The sequence below is a fragment of the Pangasianodon hypophthalmus genome, chromosome 25 (genome assembly GCF_027358585.1).
Source record: "Pangasianodon hypophthalmus isolate fPanHyp1 chromosome 25, fPanHyp1.pri, whole genome shotgun sequence".
Lineage (NCBI taxonomy): Eukaryota > Metazoa > Chordata > Actinopteri > Siluriformes > Pangasiidae > Pangasianodon > Pangasianodon hypophthalmus.
The window spans coordinates 7,547,141-7,553,140 of record NC_069734.1 but is presented as its reverse complement, the minus strand read 5'-3'; the positions used below and the strand labels follow the sequence as shown (position 1 = coordinate 7,553,140).

The 6,000-nt window shown below is 40.9% G+C and overlaps 1 protein-coding gene across 2 annotated transcripts in view; it reads left to right on the top strand.

The window, feature by feature from the left end:
• pias1a (protein inhibitor of activated STAT, 1a) overlaps window positions 1-6,000 on the top strand; it is a 54,892-nt gene that overhangs the window by 30,111 nt on the left and 18,781 nt on the right. The gene's annotated exons all lie outside the window — the stretch shown is intronic.

Genomic DNA, 6,000 nt, shown 5'->3' with positions numbered 1-6,000 from the left:
GAAAAATGGAGGCACACTTAATGTGGATTACATTATTGCTTTCAAATATGTGTATGAGGATGTATGTCCCATTAAATGGGTACAAATTGACTGTTAAAAATAAAGTCACATTTTATCTTCCTGTGGATTGCAGCATCTTCTACAAGAGGAATTCCTTCCCTTCACACCACAAACACAGCATACCGCCTTTGTCTCTTTTGCTGTCTCTCTGTCTTTCTCTACAAGTTCAGCACTGCATGTTTAGTTTTTTTTTTCCTGATTATTTTCCTCATTATTCTGTTCTCATTAGAGCTATTAGCACACCATGCATCTATCGCTCATTTTCCCCATCAGTGTCGTTTAACCAGAAAAGGAAGGCCACTGCTGTTAGGATCCATCATTGGATCCAAAAATAATTGAACCTCTTTTTCTTGAATGATATGAAGTGATATGAAAATTGCAGGCAAGTTGCCAGGATCAATATTTTCATGTTTGCATGCTGATATGAAACACAAGGCTTGTTCATGTTTTATTGCTTTCATGAATTCTAGCATTAATGCATTCATAGATTTGTTGTGCTAGAGATTTTTTTTTTGTTCTTTGTCACTTGCAGTCCAGAGTAATAAGGCTTTGAGTTTTACTAGGTTTTATTTATCACTGGCAGTTTTTCATTATGAATTTGATTATGAATAATACAGACAGGAGCACTGTTACTCCTCATGCGTAAAGAGAGCATGATTTTGCATTTGGCTGATCAAATCTCAACCCTGAATCGACCCAACTGCAGGAAGTGAACCAAAATACAGTGTATTTTGGGCAGCAGAACACATTTTTATAAATGAAGGTGGTATGTCCTCTGTACCTGTCAGTCTCAGTGAAGGAGGTGTGTCCTCTGTACCTGTCAGTCTCAGTGAAGGAGGTGTGTCCTCTGTACCTGTCAGTCTCAGTGAAGGAGGTGTGTCCTCTGTACCTGTCAGTCTCAGTGAAGGAGGTGCGTCCTCTGTATCTGTCAGTCTCAGTGAAGGAGGCGTGTCCTCTGTGCCTGAATCACATACATCTCACCTCTACATTCCTTATTGAATCAATGCTGTTTGAACTTAGATGCAAGAAGTTTAGATACAGCATCAACAAAAAAATATCTCAGATACACAACATGAAAGCAGTATTTTCACTGTGATAAATGATTTCATGTAGGGGTCTGTGTGTTATTAAAAGTGAAACTGTATAACTCATTGCATTCTAGATTAATGTTCCTTTTATTACAGAAAGATTTACAAACACACAGTCAGTCAGTCGCCTTGAACAATTTTCAGAAGTTGGTGTGTCTTGGGTTGGTTAACTACTAGATGTTCTTCATCACAGCCTACTCACACATGCACACACTGTGCCAAATAAACTACTGCTTTACTCTGCGCACACACACACACACACTGCTAAAACACACACACAGCAGCCTCTTATCAACCCAGCCACACATAATCTCTTTTCACATAAAAATAGTGATTAACTCTTACATCACAGGCTGAAATGTACCATGCCATCAACACACTGAACTCTGCAGCTAGAACACAACACACACACACACACAAAATTAAAAAGCCTCACAAACTGCTTATTTCCGCTGTTTGTACTGAATGCATTGAAATGATGCTCCGGACAACATGCAGTTCTGTGGTGAAGAAACACACACAGCAGCACAGAGCTAGGGGTTTTCATTGCTTTATATAGTTAATGATATGATGATAATGAGCTGAAATAAAGGCGAGTTTGTTGCTACCAGAGAACTGACACACACGTTATGAAGAGAAGAGACAAATGTGAGATGAGATAAAGAGGTACTTTTGTTCCTTTCAGACTCAGACTGAAACACATGCGGCCTTCGCTTCAACTCTGCATCCCATTGTAATAACACATCAGATGGCAGAGACGACATGGCTATTTTTAACTCCAGCTCAGGCAGAGAGAGACATAGTGCTCTCTCTCTCTCTCTCTCTCTCTCTCTCTCTCTCTGTGTTCCTCTTTGTTTTTCATCTGTATTTTCCATTTCTTCCAGTTTTGTTTTCATTCTTGTTCTTTCTTCTTTTCTCTTTCTCCCTCTAGTCTCTCCCTCTATATCCATCTGTATTTCTCTACTCATTTCTTCTTCCTCTCGCACTTCCTGTCTTCCCCTTTTCTCACTTCTCTGTTTCTCTCCTTCACATCTCTCCTTCCTCTCCCAACCCCTTTCTTACTCTCTCCCCCTCTATTCATTCTCCTCTCTTTTCATTTCTTTTCTTGTTCAGCCTCACGTCTGTCCCTTTCTTTTGCTGTTTTGCTCGTCTGTCACTTTTCTCTCTGTCATTTTCTGTCTGCCTACTTTTATCACCTGCCATATCTACTTTCTCTCTTTCAGTTTCTTGCTTACTCTGTCTCTCCCACTCTTTCTCACTCAATTCTGTTCAGCGCAGTTGAGTGTAAGAGCTTTATTGGCACGACTGTCTAACATATTATTGGAGAAAAGTTTGTAAACACCAATAACAGAATATAATTACAATAAGTACCAAAAATAATATCAGCAGGAATAACACTAACATTAGGAATTGGAGATAGGAATGATGTGAATGTCACTCGCTGTCTCTCAAGTGGTGGAATATTGCTACAGCAAGTGTTGATCTGTCTCTCTCTCTCTTTCTGTCTGTCTCTCTCCCACTCGCTCCCCCCCCCCCTCCTCCCTCCCTCCCTCCTTGAGAGAATGCACATCAGTGTAATTATGTGCTGTCGAGCCTCTTCTGCAGGTTCATTAATTGCACCCGTGACATATGACAAAGGGGCTACATAGAATGACAGGGAGGAGGGAGTAGGAGTGGGAAACATACTGTGCACACGTGTGTGTGGGCAAATGTATGTGTGTGTATGTGCACCTATTTTGCCCTTTCATTAGTAGGCCTTGGTGAATATGCGAATAGACAGTAATTGCCATCATAACAACACTTGGGAGACATGTAAGCTCTCTGTCTCTCTCTTTCTTCGTTACATACACATAGAAGTAAGATTTGTCAGTACCTTTCACTTTTGTCAAAAATGAGTTTTTTTTTTTTTTTTTTTTTGTGTGTGTCAAAAATTTTGTGTGAAAATATCAGGAGAGAGAGAGAGAGAGAGAGAGAGAGAGTGTGTGTGTCTATTATTTGGTATGCTGTGCACTGAAGCAGGTAAAGTACTGGTTTGTGTGTGTGTGTGTGTGTGTGTGAGTGAGAGAGAGAGAGATGAGATGGAGAGAGTAGCAGTTGCAGTAGATCTGTTTTTTTTTTAGACTGCTCTTGTCTACAGCAGCTTAGTGTGCACTGGAGGATTTAGTGTTAAACCAGCTCAGCTCTATGGTTATGTGGTTTATTTGTCACATAAACACAGAGCAGGGGTGTGTGTATCTGTGTGTGTGTGTGCACATGCATGCTCACATGTGCATTAGGTTACAGGTAGTAACTCTTCACGTTGGTCATTCTAACACTGATTTGTGTGTTTGGTTAGGGGCTGACTGTGTGTTGCCCTCCAGTGAAAGATACTGTGGTCACATGATCAGATTTCCAGGAAAGCTCAGCAGAGTTAGGAGAAAACAATCTGTCTGTCTGTCTGTCTTTCTGTCTATCTATCTCTATCTCTCTATCTCGCTCTCTCTGTCTCTGGGTTTGTCATTCTCATTTTCCTCACACGCACAGTTTCTCTCTCTATCGCCCTCCCATGCTCTTTTAACCAGTTGCACTCTCTCTTGTTCTTCCGTCTTTTCATCATCACATCTTTATTTCATCTCTCCTCCCCTCACCCATTCCTTTCTCACTCACTCACTCTTGTTCTCTTGCTTTCTCATATTCTCGTATTCATTTACAATTCAATTCAGATTAAGGTCATCGGCACGATAAAAGATATAGCCCCAGCTGAGATTATAAAGCTTGTTAATAATAAAGAACAGTAAGATAAAATTGGTAAAACTGTAAGAAAAAGACAACAAAAACAGAATAAATGGCAGCAACAAAAATATTTGTAATTCTAGCTATTACGGCTATGGCAGCTCCAGCAAAATTTGCATATTCTTTGATCATCTTGCATTGAATAAAGATTTAAAGTTTGATCATGATCAGACTAGATTGTATGGCATTAGTTAAGGAGATATGCAGCAAAACATAAAACCCTGTACTATAGGGCCACCAACAGTTCAGTCACGATCCATATGACTGTGTAGCGTCAGTGAGTGTAGGTGAATGTCAGTTGAGTGTCTACGAGTGTTACTGGAGTGTAAGGTTGTCAGTGAGTGTCAGAGTACCTGTGGAGTGTTGGGGTGTCAGTGGGGTGTCAGGTGTCAGTGGGTTGTCATTGGGCTGTCAGTGAGTGTCAGATGTGTCTGCTAGTGTTATTGAAGTGTAAGGGTGTCAGTGAGTGTTGGAGTGCCTGTGGAGTGTTGGGGTGTCAGTGGGGTGTCACTGAGTGTCTGTGAGAGTTAGTGAAGTTTAAGGGTGTCAGTGGGGGTCACTGAGTGTCTTTGAGTGTTGGTGAGGTGTTAGGGTGTCATTAAGGTGTTAGGTTTATAGTGAGTGTCACTGAGTGTGTGCGAGTGTTGATGAGGCGTTAGGGCGTTAGTGAGGTGTCAATGAGTGTCTTTGAGTGTTGGTGAGGTGTTAGGGTGTTACTGAGGTGTCCGTGTGTCAGTGAGTGAGATTGAATGCAAGTTTCGCTGAGTTTTAGTGAGTGGTATTGAGGTATCAGAGTGTCGGCAAGGCGTCAGCGTATTGTTTAGTATGGGTGAGTGAGTGTCGGTGAGCATTAGTGAAGGTTAATGTATACTATATGGACACCTGATAGTCATACCCTTATGTGATTCTTCCCCAAACTGTTACTACAAAGCTGGGAGCATACATTTGTTTAGAATGTCTTTGTATGGTGTAGCATTACAATTTCCCTTCACTGGACCTAAGGGGCCCAAACATGTTCCAGCATGACAATGCCCCTGTGCACAAAATGAGGTCCATGAAGACATGGTTTGCCAAGGTTGGAGTGGAAGAACTCAAGTGGCCTGCGCAGAGCCCTGACCTCACCTCCACTGAACACCTTGGGGATGCCAACTGTGCACCATTTGGAATGCCAGCTGCGCACCAGGCCTTCTTGCCTGACATCAGTGTCCACAAACCTTTGGTCATATAACTTAGTGTGTGTTGGTGTGTGACTGCACTTGAATAATGGCACAGCAGCTCAGTGAGGGAACTGTTTTCTTTGCTCAACGTCTGGCATTGCAGAGCTTTACAATGATACAAGCGTTGGTTGCTGTTTTTTAGCTGCTTCCAGAATTTGCTTGCCCTTTTTGTAGCTGCATGATTAATGGTTCACAACCTAATTTTTGCCCTGCATGCATTGTTTGTTGCATTTGTAAGCAACTTTAGGATGTATTAACAGAACATGCATTTTTTTTGGATGATTGTTCCGTTTGCCAAATTCTTCTTGGTAAGCAGACCTTACATAATAGTCATAGATCATAATAGTAAAGAGTAATTGGATTATTTCATTTAATAATTTTATCCAGACTCTAATAACAAGAATGTGCTGGCTTACGGCATGGAATACTCAGTGTGAAAGTTCTTGCTCTTCCATATTCTTCTGCACTCTCACTTTTGTCAATTCTGAGACATACTTTTGCTGAAGCTTATATGAATAATTAATCTCCAGTTCAAAGTAGGGCATGGAAAGATGACTCAGTATGGTTGTTCATAGAGTCCTTCAATATTGGCTTCTTTTTGATTCACACTTAGAATATTTAAACGTACAATATTTCTTCTCAAGTGAGCAGATGGAAAGTGATGGCTGTGTTTATACAAGAAAGGACTGGAACACTCCTACACCAATGCTTTTTAAATATGTCACAGTACAGAGCTTTTATTAATTATAGTTTAATAAGCATTTCAAGAGACAATAACAAATCCCAGACATGCGCAGCATTTGTCAGAGCTCTTCTGTTTGTTCTTTTCATCCTCAAACCAGTCTGATTCATAATGGACTTTG